Below are 12474 nucleotides of genomic sequence, written 5' to 3' on the forward strand. Positions count from 1 at the left end.
TACTAATTTGGGTCCAAATCGTTAACTTCATTTAAAAATAATATAAAGCCAATTAGAGTCTGACACATGACATTTTAATTAAATAAAAAATTAGATTAATTCTAATATTCAAAGGGCGATGGAACGTTTTGATTCTAATCGCTTAGCTCAGCTTGAGATGGATGTTCGAGACAATTTGGAGAGTGTTCTTAATCATGAGGAGTTACTTTGGAAGCATAAGGTCTGGTATGATTAGCTTAATTTGGGAGATTATAATACTAAATTTTTTTCATAGTCGTACGATTCAATGGAGAAATTTTAATCGTATTATTGCTTTACAGCTTGATAATGGTGAGTTGAATTCTAATCAGAATGTCCTTCAAGCTGAGGCGATTGGTTTTTTTCAAAAATTATATGGAGAAGTCTCGCAACCCATGAGGGGACTCCCGATTGGCATTTTTTCACGGCTTAGTTTTTCGGATGTTGATTTTTTGGAATAGTCAATATTGAATGAAGAGATTATGACATTATTTGATATGGCTCCATCGAAGGCTCCGGGTAGTGATGGTTTTCATGCCTTCTTTTTTCAGAACCGATGGGATGTTGTTGGTAATTGATCTGCCACAAATCGATGTGGCAAATTAGGCTTTTTCGACGTACTTAAGGAGCTTTTTCTCGAGCAAAATAGCATCTTTAACATAGTTTTTCGTTATTTTTATATTTTCAGTTAATAAGTGGAATGTCTCATTTTTGCTCATTTTGTAACCCAAATTAGCCAATATCACCATTGGGAGGTCTAACATGTCATTGAGTGATGTAGGGACGTGTTAGAGGTCAAAAACGAGCGAGAACAACATCAAGGGAAATGGTATCGCGATATCCACTCTTTGGGAATACGATACCTTCAATAATATAGAAGACTGAAGACTCCCTTCAGTGGTATTGCGATATCCACTTTGGGTGTCACGATATCCACCTTCCAAGGAAGACCCCAAGGTTCAATACTGCCTGAGGTATCGCGATATCCTCTTCTAGGTATCACAATATCACCTTCGTTAGGGGAACAAACTTGGACAAAAAGGGTAGTCTTTGTTTAGCCGATCCACCAATCAATCAAGGCCCATGTAGAGGCATTTTTGGTAACAAAAAATCACCAAAAGACACTTTAAAACAACCAAAAACTGTTGAGGAAGATAGAGACACACATTAACTTAGTTTTAGGTTTACTTTTCTCTAAGTTTCTTTAGTTTTTCTTTGCACTTTTTCTAGTGTTTTTATTTTCTCGTCTTATACATTAGTTTAGAGTTTATTTTTCTACATTTACTCCTTATTCTTAATGTTCTTAGTGTTAGTTAAGTTAGTTATTAATGTAGCTAAGGGTTATTTACATTTTCAGTCATCATACCTTACTTTCAATACTTTTAAGCTTTAGTTTAATGTATTTCAGTTTATCTTACTTTAGATATGTTAAACTTGTTCCTTTTATGTTTCTTGCTTTAGATTTCCTCTTTAAATGCTTTTAGTTTCATGTTGTTTACATTTTCATGCATAAAAATCTCAAGTTTTATATTTTTCTTGAGTTTTATTTTCATGGTTGCCTTATTTTCCATTTTCATGTTTAATTCTTTCACTTTGAGCATGAGTAGCTAAACCTCAAAGGAGGTTGGTGATAAAGATGTGGGTAAACTAAAATATTTGGACAAAGGACTAAATCATAATAAATTGGAAAAATCGAATAGAACAAAGAACCTTTGGAAGTGACGCCCCTAAGGGAACATCTAGGCGAGTGAGACCGGAAGGTAATCTTGTCGCGCACTCATTCATTGGTCCCGGATTAACTGATGAGATCGGAAGATAAATCGGACCTAATTCGTCTAAGTCGGTAAAATTGAGATTGGAAGATAAAATGGAGCCACTTAGGAATTGATGTGATTTAAGTCCCTTTTTTCGAGGTTCAGTGAACCACATAGAAGTCAATCAACCCCCGTTAGTTCTTTGTTGGATAGTCCCTTAGTTTTACATTTTTTTACAATTTTGTCCTTAAAGTAGCATATTTAACTTTCTTGCTACCTTACCATGTTATGAAATGTCGTACTATAAAATCGTATTAGTAGCCACTTAGACTCTATCGTGTATGCTAGTTATCGCTCAATTGACTCTTCCTTTAGGTTCGACCCTTTGTAATACTTCGTATTCCATCGAAACTATAAATATTACAGGTGATACTGTATGTTTACAGTAAAACTAAGCTTTAAAAATAGTTTTATAAATTCATTGTTTTAATACGCATATGTGCAACCAGCCAGTAATATTGCTTGTGAGTGGGTTAAAGGGGTATTTGCAGGCAATGCCATAGATCTAGATCTAAATAATACTTTGATTGTTCTTATTCTTAAGACAGTGAATCCGAAAAGCTTGACACGATTCATCCTTTTAGTCTATGCTCTGTCCTTTGTAAATTGGTCATGAAAGTTATTGTCGACCGTTTCAAATTACTTTTTCCTAATTTCATTACGCAAGAATAGGCAATGTTCATTGTTGGGCATAATATTTCTGATAGTATAATCATAGCGCAAGAAGCTATCCACTTAATGAAAGGCAAGTGTAAGGGTAGGAAATGGATGGCGATTAAAATTGACTTGGAGAAAACTTATGATATAGTGGACTAGGAGTTTATTGATGCTTCTTTTTAGGCTGTTGGTATACCGAATTTTCTCTTGAGAGTAGTTATGTTTGTCATCTCTTTTTCCACTATGCAAATTCTATGGAACGGGGTTCCCACTCAGAAATTTAAGCCAGCTAGAGGGATTAGATAGGATTGTCATCTATCTCCCTATCTTTTCATGTTATGCATAAAATGGCTAGGATATAGTATTTGTTCTAAAATAGATTCTGGCAAATAGTGGTGAGCAAAATTTAATTCGATTTGAAAAAATCAGTTTTTTTTTATTTTGAGTTAATTGAATCGAGTTATTCAAATTATTTGAGTCAACTCGAATAAGTAATTCAAGTTTCCAGTTCGAATCGAGTTGAATTTTACAATTCAAATAACAGATTGATATAAATACCCTTTTGGTCCCTGCGAAGTTTGAAAATGAACAAATTGGTCTCTTTCAACAATAATTACAAAATATTTCAAAATTATTTTCAAAATTCAAAATAGTTATAAAAATTCCAAATTTTTATTTTTTCTAAAAAATCTAATAAATATATAAAGAAAGTTTTAAAAAAAGTAAAAATTCACTAGAATATTAATTTTGGGGACCTAAATAAGTTAATTAATTATTCAAGTTTATCATACTAAAGTATTTTTTATTATTTTTCTTTGAAGAAGTTTTCAAATATATATGGTTTCAAATTTATGTGCTTTAACATTGAATTAGTTATATTGTAACAAGATTTTAATTTGACATGTTTAATTTTTTATTTTAACTTAGAATTTTATTTCACTCGGCTTGATTCAAAAAAATTTTAAACCGAGTTAGGATGATAAAATAGGACTTGTCAACTCAATTAACTCGAAATTCTTTCACTCGGTTCGATCAAACGCTCACCCTTACTGGCGAATGGTGTCTTATTCGGTTATCACGATCAGGACCTGTATTGTCTCATCTTTTCTTTGCAGATGATTTGGTTTTTTTTTTTTGCAAAACAGAATTGGAGCAAGCTCGATTACTTAAAAGTATTTCAGAACACTTCTGTGGTTATTTTGGACATAGGATTAGTACACGAAAAAACAACATTTTCTTTTCTAGTGGAGTTGGGGGTGACTTAAGCAACCAGATTAGTAAGTTGTTTGGGTTTCAGGAAGTTCAAAATCTTGGCTCTTATTTGAGGGTGCCTCTCTTCCACAAAAAGGTCACTAATAACACTTTGAGCTTTGTGGTGGAAAAGGTGTGGCGCAAGTTACAAAGTTGGAAAGCAAGACAATTGTCCATAACTGGTAGAGTTACTTTGGATCAATCTGTCCTTCTTTCAATTCCCAATTATTTTATGCAGCCTATGATGATACCTAAAGGAATCTATGCAGAGATTGAACAAATGGTCAGGCAATTCTGGAGGACATATGAAGATGACATTAGTTGGGTGGGACTCCACCTATCAACCTCGATCTCGTGGTGGCCTTGGAATTCGAGATTTAAAGACCAAAACACCTCGTTTCTTATGAATATTGGGTTTAATTTAGTATCTAATGATAGTGCCTTATGGGTACAAGTCCTTAGAGCAAAGTATGGTTTGAAAGTGCAATTACCAGATAACTCGTAGTAAATGCTCACATCTTTGGAAGACCCTTTCTAAGGTATGACCCTTATTTTTTAGACAATTTAGCTTGGTCAGTAGGAAATGGTAATAGCATTCATTTTTGGAAGGATTCATGGATCCTGACAATAGATCCTTTGATAATGCAAATTCCTGCTCATGCTAATCTTGATTTGGATTGCCCTCTTAGTGAAATGGTTACACTAATGGAACTTGGAATCTTGACCTTTTTAGCATCTGGCTGTCAGAGGATGTGGTCAAGCAAATAGTAAGTATTCCACCTCATCACCCTTCATTGGGATTGGATAGGGTTATTTGGACATGTACGACGTTAGGGTCCTTTTCTGTTCGAAGTGTCTTTTGGTCTTTAAAGGAAAATTCTTGGAATTCTAGAGATGACTTTTGGAAGAACACATGGAAATATCAGGGGCAGCAAAAAGTCATATTTTTCCTTTGGATAGTATCTAAGCAAAGGCTACTTACTAATGCGGAGTGTACTCAGCGGGGAATTGGGCATAACAGCTCTTGCTCATTATGCGGACATGAAATTGAGGATACTCTTCATTTACTTCAGGATTGTTCGGCAACGAAGGAAATGTGGATGCATATTGTCCCAATTGATCAACTTCTAGCCTTTGTTGTCACATGAGGTTGCTTGGACGAGGGATAATTTGGTCTTGTCTTTTTGGGCTAATTGCTTGGTGCATCTGGAAAAATAGGAATTTATTTATCTTCCAAGGTATTACTTGAAACGCTCTTGAGATTTTTAAAGTTCCTATAGTTGGGCACAATAGTATGAGTTAAGTCATAATGAATACAAAACATACTTTTTTATACTTGAGCACCTTTGACAAGTAAGTGGGTACACTTATTCACTGATGGTGCAGTGGATAGAGGTTCTGGTAGTGCTTCTGCTAGTGGAGTGTTGCGTGATAAGAATGGGAATTGGATCTTGGGGTATAATCACTCTCTAGGAAAATGCACAGTTTTTTAGGCTGAACTATGGGGTATTTTGGATGGTATATTTATTTTGCTTAGCAAATGTTTTAAAAGAGTTACGATTCAGACCGATAATCCGGAGATGGTCAAAGCCTTACAAGATATTATGATGGTGGATTCAGGAATCACAGTACTCAGGAGGGTCTAACAGATTATGAGAACTGAAGGACAGTGGTGGATTAGGTATGTTCCTAGGGAGGTTAATCTAGTTGCTGACTGTTTAGCTTAACTAAATTTAGGATGAAAGACGCCCCTATCTATAACAAGATAAAGTTAGTGGTGCTTTCAAACAATTTAAATTGATGTAACTTCGTTGTTTATTTATAAAAAAAAATAGATATTAAAGTTAAGAAGCATAGTAATAGTTATGTTATCAACCAAAGTCATTATATTAAGAAATTTTCAAACATGTCAATATACAACAAATTAATACTCCATATATGACTCATACGTTAAATTGGTTTAAAGTCGTGACCCAGTAATTGCACTGGAAGCTTACGTTGATAACATTTTCAGTTTGCAAATTGTATGTACACAAGTAAACTTAGCACAGTTCATTGAAAAATATTTTATTTTTGAAAGATACTTTAATGCAAGTTGAATATTTACGTTAGAACGAGTTGTTATTTTATTTTATTTTATTTGACAACGTAAAATTATTAACATTATAAAATATATATATTAAAAAGAAAATTACTATTATCTTATAAAAAACACTTGGTCGAAAAAATAATTATATATATAACCTAAGCTAATTCTTTCTTTTCAATGTTTCTATGAAACTTTTTACCCACATAAATTAATGCATTTTAAAAATTGTTTTAAAATATTATATTATAGAAATTACATAATATCACTTAAAGAATACGACATGTTATATTATATTAATTTTTATTTTTGAAGTATAATCTAAAGACACCTATTTGTTTGGTTGTCTGAAGATTTTATCCTTCGGGGCAAAAAACAACAAAAGAATAATATGATATGGCCATTGTTTTAACAATCATTCTCATTTTCCAAATTTAACTATGTATAACACACTCAAATACTTTTAGAAAAACCCTAAATTAAACTTATTTTGCACCACTCAATTATTAATTCACATTTAACCATAAAATATTTTAGATGGACACTTATAGTTTCGGTTTCCACCACACAAATACCCTTTTAGTACAACTGTTATTATTTAAATTCTTTAATGTATGGAAAATTGAAGTTAAAAAAATATTTGGTATACTTAGTTAAATTTAAAATTGTTCACAAGGTTGGGTTTATGAGAAATATATATAGAGTATAATAAAATTTGATCATCCACTTCCAGAGTTTGCCCTTAAAGTTTCATTGGATTGTGTATATTCATCATTTACCATATGCGTATATATATATATATATATTCAAGCCTGTATTTAAGACGGTTGAAGACCAAATTTGATTAGCTGCTAATAGTAATTCACAAATTGTAGTTTTGAGTGCATTAAAATATGTAATATTCTCAAATTTATTGTAATTTACAGGTAATTTTAAAATTATATATATATTATATAGAAGTTCATTTGCATGTATCATGCAAGGTTTAGGTCCAATTTATCGAGCAACTAGAAATAAGCTTTTAAAGGATCAGTCTCCCCTTGGTTAGCCAATGATTATGAGAAAAACCTTATTCAAGCCTTGGCAAAAAGGTTGAAATTGCTTGAGCATGAACAAAGATTTTTGTCATTATCAGTAGATCTTATTCCAGTTTCATATCTATTTTATGCTCATTCTTTGGAAGCTGCACATTAATGAATTGAAATGTGAAGGAATAATTTTGATGCTTTCTTTATTCATATAAGAGAACAATGCTGCACAACTAGGAGTATAATTCTCTTCATTTTACCAGTATTTCCGTACTTCGAAAAATGGCAGACAAGAAGAGAACATGTTTGATCGTTTGCCTGTTCATTGAGTTTGTAATATATATTGTCAAATGAGCATAGTCTAGGCGATATTGGCAATGAGGATAGGTGTAGGCGATATTGGCAATGAGTGCATTGGATTCTTGTTCCAGATACTTCCTCAGGGTTCAGTCTTTAATCTATAAATTAATATGAAACTGAGGTACACTCCCATGCGTTGTTTTCATTGTTTAGAAGGTCCTCTAAGGTTCATTCAGTTCTGGGTTTCAAAATGGAGAAACCAGACATGGTTTTTAATGGACATGATGGATATGATGCTGTTGTTGTAGGGTCTGGATATGGTGGTTCAGTTGCTGCTTGTAGGTTATCAATGGCTGGAGTCAAAGTATGCCTCGTTGAAAAAGGTCAAAAATGGGAAGCTAAGGATTTTCCAACAAATAGTTTCAACATCATATCAGCTTTGAGGATGGAGAGTCAAATTTTGGGTGTCAGCTTTGGACCAAAGGATGCTTTGTTTCAGGTCAGTCTCATTTTCATTGTTATGAACATGGCTTTGAAACTTGTATGAACAAAACTTGTTATTGAAATTACAGGTTTATGAACAAAATGATTCACTGGCAGCAATGGCTTGTGGAGTTGGTGGAGGGTCACTAGTGAATGCAGGAGTTATGGTGCCAACCCCAGTTCGAACTCGAAGAAGTTCAAAATGGCCAAAGGAATGGGAAACTGATTGGGATAGCTGTGAAGCTTCTGCTGCTACAATGATGAGAATACAAAGTGTTCCTCTCCAGTTCCCCATTGCCAAAATCATGAAAAAATCGATGTGGGAGAGGTTGAACATATGGTTCAGGATTCAATTAAACTAAGCATGAATTTTGATATTGGAGACACTTCATCTAGATTACCTAAGCATCAAAATATGGATACATGCATAGGCTGTGGAAACTGTCTAGCTGGATGTCCTTATAATGCCAAGAATTCTACTGACAAAAACTATCTTGCATCAGCAATTCAGGTATGTGCACTTCAACTTGGGATATTGGAAGAATCAGATTAATATAGGTCAACATCATGTCAAAATGTACACATATTCTTGTTCATTTTATCTAAAATTAGAACTTGTTGTGATGCAGGCAGGATGTGTTGTTAAAACAGGGTGTCAAGTTCATTATGTAGTTAAAAAATCATATGAAACTGACCAAAATGGTGAAATTGGTGGAAAAAGAAGGTGGCTTGTTTACTTGAATGATATGGACTATATAAAAGCTGATTTTGTGATCTTGTCAGGTATCAATCAATGGTGAAATTATTAGATATACATCCAAAATTTTTGTTTTCAAAATCTTCTAAAAGCTTAAATTTTATGTTCCACAGCTGGAGTGTTTGGCACAACTGCAATACTTTTCAACTCACAAATGAAAGGATTAAAGATCTCAAAAGCACTTGGTTCTGGTTTCAGCTGTAATGGAAATACTGTTGCTTATCTTTGTGGAAGCAATGGACCTTTGAATGGTTATGGACTAGACAAAAAGCAACTGTCAAAGATACCTATTCAAGCACGGCCGGGACCATCCATCTCATCATCTTACTCTTCTCCATTGGGTTTTACAATCCAGGTTCGAGTACTAAATAGCTTCGACTCTTCATTTTTAAGTATTCGTATTCAACTCATATACGTTGACACCAACCATTATTCTCAAAAGGCCTTAAATGGCAAATTATGGAGTTGTTGCATTGACTTTGTATTCATTCATTGACCTTCTTTTCTTTTTGGTGCAGAGTGCTGTACTTCCTACAGCTTATCCTTACCTGTTGTTTAAAGGGATTACAACATTTGGATGGCCAACTGGTTACTGGTTTTTTCATGGCATTATTGACAAGCTGAAACATCTGATAGGTTCTAAGTCCAGCCAAGCAATGGTGCTCCTTGCTATGGGACATGACAAGAGTGATGGAAAAATCATATTAGATAAGGAAACAAATAAAATTATCTTCAGTCCTCCCCATGATCCTTTACTTCCCCAAAAAGTTAAGGCCTTTCAGAAGATCACTAGGAAATTAGGTGGAATTCTATTCATGTCAAGGTTCCGAAGCGCATCGGTACATCTTCTAGGTGGTTGCAATGCATCATCAGATTCTTCAGATGGTGTCTGTGATCCAAATGGTCAGGTTTTTGATCCAGAGGTCCCTGGTCTTGTCCACCAAGGTCTCTATGTTTGTGATGCTTCACTAATTCCATGTTCTGTTGGTGTAAATCCATCCCTTACGATCGCAGCAGCCGCTGAGCATGTATGTAAGGACTTAGTGAATAATGTTCTCAAGTACAAAACCAAAACTTGTACAAATTATGTTTCTAAAGTGGTTGATCAAAATCCACCTATTGAAACACATGATACTTTAAAGAGCAGCGAGACATCATATGTGTCAGTCAAAGAAACCTTGAGAGGTTATATAGGAGGTATGCCATGCACTGCTACTCTCAGAATGAAGATAAACTTGCAGAACTCGAACGATTTTGATGATTGGAATTATTCGATTATGCGAAAATCTCTTGTAACTTTGAAAGGGAAAGTCGGCGGTTATGTCGTTTTTCGAGCCATTGAAAAGGATAAGTTGCATGTTATTGATGGTGAAGTAAAAATGTTTGAAGTAAATTACAGAACACCTTATACACAATATATGCACTATCGTCTTCTCCTTGCAGCTGCTTCGGGTTCAAGGTACAATAAAGCATCTATTTTCAGTCCTTTTTAACTATCTCGCTCTTTTTTACTACAAAATTTATAACATTAATCAAATGCAGATATGTTCTTGAGGGAAAGAAGATAATGAATCCTTATCTATTTGCAATATTTTCTCGGAAGGAGACAACGTTGTATGTAACATTCAAAAGGGTTTCTGGAAACTTTGCTGAGGATCATCATGTAGGATTGAACTTAAAAGGAAAGCTTAAAGTTTCCATGATTCAGCTACTTAAAACACTGTTGAGCCTTGAAGGAAATGGAAAAGGAAGATTTCTTCATCTTTTCTTATTGCATCTCCTTAGAACTTACATACTACAAATACCACAAGGAATTCATGAAGAGTATACCCCCACAGATTCTTACAACAATTCATATCCAACCAGCACTTTCCATGAATTAGAAACAGGTATACATGAACTAGGACTGAATTCTTTGTTAAAGATCTTCTGAAGTTAAAGCTGAATCTTTGTATATGATGCAGGAGATGGATGTATCATAAGCTGTAGGCGGTGGAACCGCGGTCATAGTAGGTTGAAGTTCAATGAGGAAAAGCATCCAGTTCTTCTACTTAATGGACATTCAACTGAGAGTTTCTGTCTGCCAACTGAACCAAATGATTTAATCAGGACTTTATTGACAGAAGGGCATGAAATATGGTTACTCCAACCAAGATTGCATCCATTGAATCCCTCAAACAACTTCACCATTGAAGATCTTGGAAGATATGACATACCAGCTGGTAACAAAACTTACAAAAAAGTAGCAATGCTTACACTTTTGAGTGGTAATTAACTTACGTTTCATCTACTTATTTTGTTGTAGTAATCAGCAAGATCTGTGAATTTCATGGTCCAAGCATGAAGGTACATGTAGTTGCACATTGTGTTGGAGGCTTAGCCATTCATATAGCTGTTATGGGAGGACATGTCTCTCCAACTCGAATTGCTTCTTTGTGTTGCACCAACTCTTCAATGTTCTTCAAACTTAGTACTTTAGCCACAGTCAAGATGTGGCTTCCTTTGGTGTCTGTAAGTTTTCCTTTACAACAAAAACTATATGGTTTAACACAATTTGATGTCAACTTGATATTGCTTTAGCCTAATCAACCTGCAGATATCAATGGCTTTGCTAGGCAAGAACAAAACCCTGACTCTCTTAGACACATCAAAGGCCAGTTTGAGACACCGGCTCCTAATGTATATAGCTCGTTGGATACCTCGATACGAGAGATGTACTTGCAATGAATGTGAAGTCTTTTCTGGCATATTTGGCAATACATTCTGGCATCAAAACTTGACCCCAACAATGCACCATTGGTTAAACAAGCGAAGTACAACAAAGCTTCCAATGGCAGCCTTTCCTCACTTAAGGAAAATCTGCAAATCCGGATTCATTGTCGATAGCAAAGGAAACAACTCATATTTGATTCATCCAGAGAGAATGGCCGTGTCGACATTATACATCTCCGGGGGACGAAGTCTTTTGGTGACTCCAGAGACTACCTTTTTAGCTAATAAGTATGTGAAGTTGCACTAACCGGGTTTTAGACATGAAAGGATTGTTGTGGATGGTTTTGGACATTCAGATTTATTGATTGGTGAAGAGTCTTGTAAAGAAGTTTTCCCATACATCGTATCTCACATAAGGTTATGTGAAGAAGGGAAAGATATAGTAATGATTAACAAGGAAAAGAAAGACCGTAAAGAAGCCTTGGATTGGGCTGCTGATCCTTACCGTGGTTATGGAGGATCTGAAAGTTGTTTGTTTTCACCTTTGCTAGTCTTGTTCTTGGTTTTATTATTAGTTTTCATGGTATCATCATTCAGTACTCTGTTAAAAAGACATTAATAAGAATAAAAATTTGCCAGAGTATTAACAATAAGATAGTTTGGCCAAGTGGTCTAAGGCGCCATTTTTGGCTCTGGTCCGAAAGGGAGCTGTCATTTTGCACTGCTTTGCAACTAGTGGCTTTTGGGGTTTTTTTTGGCACTGCTTTGCAACCAGGTGGCTGAACTTCTTGTCCTTTGGTGGCTTAACCTGCTTGGCCCTGCTTTGCAACTAGGTGGCTAAACTTCTCGTCCTTTGATGACCCTTTGGTGGCTTAACCTGCTTGGCAACTAGTGGCTAAACTTCAATGAAAGAACTGCAGTTTCATTGGAAGTCTGCTCCAAAGCTGCTCTACCAAGAACTAAAGCATCCTCTGCAACACTGGTGCTGTCATATATTTAAGTTGAGCTTTTTAGAAGTTCTGGAACAGTTTTTAATGGCGGCATGGTGTCGAATAAGTCCACCAGTTCTGGCCAGCAATGCTCTGAGTTGGTTTTGGAGACAACAACACTCATAGTATATGAAACAGAAGGCTTACCAGTACGGTAGGAAAGGAATTGAAAGGGTAAGTGTCTAAGCTTGTGTAACAGGGCAGATAATCTCCCGTTAAATAGCTTTTCTTTTTGTGAAGATTAGAATTGGTGCAAATTCTATGTTTTTTGTCAAAAAAGAAGCTTTTGAATAGAGATCATGGATGGTCAATAACCTATTGCTTTTGCAGTACCTCATATTTGGTTGTCATTTTATACAGTTTCTCAACTTCAAATCAA

At 34.9% G+C, this 12474-nt stretch overlaps 1 pseudogene; it reads left to right on the forward strand.

Annotated features, from left to right (window-relative positions):
• Positions 1-118: 118 nt before the first annotated feature.
• Positions 119-11947, forward strand: LOC107928173 (uncharacterized; annotated as a pseudogene).
• Positions 11948-12474: the final 527 nt, after the last annotated feature.

This window comes from Gossypium hirsutum, chromosome D01 (genome assembly GCF_007990345.1).
Source record: "Gossypium hirsutum isolate 1008001.06 chromosome D01, Gossypium_hirsutum_v2.1, whole genome shotgun sequence".
Lineage (NCBI taxonomy): Eukaryota > Viridiplantae > Streptophyta > Magnoliopsida > Malvales > Malvaceae > Gossypium > Gossypium hirsutum.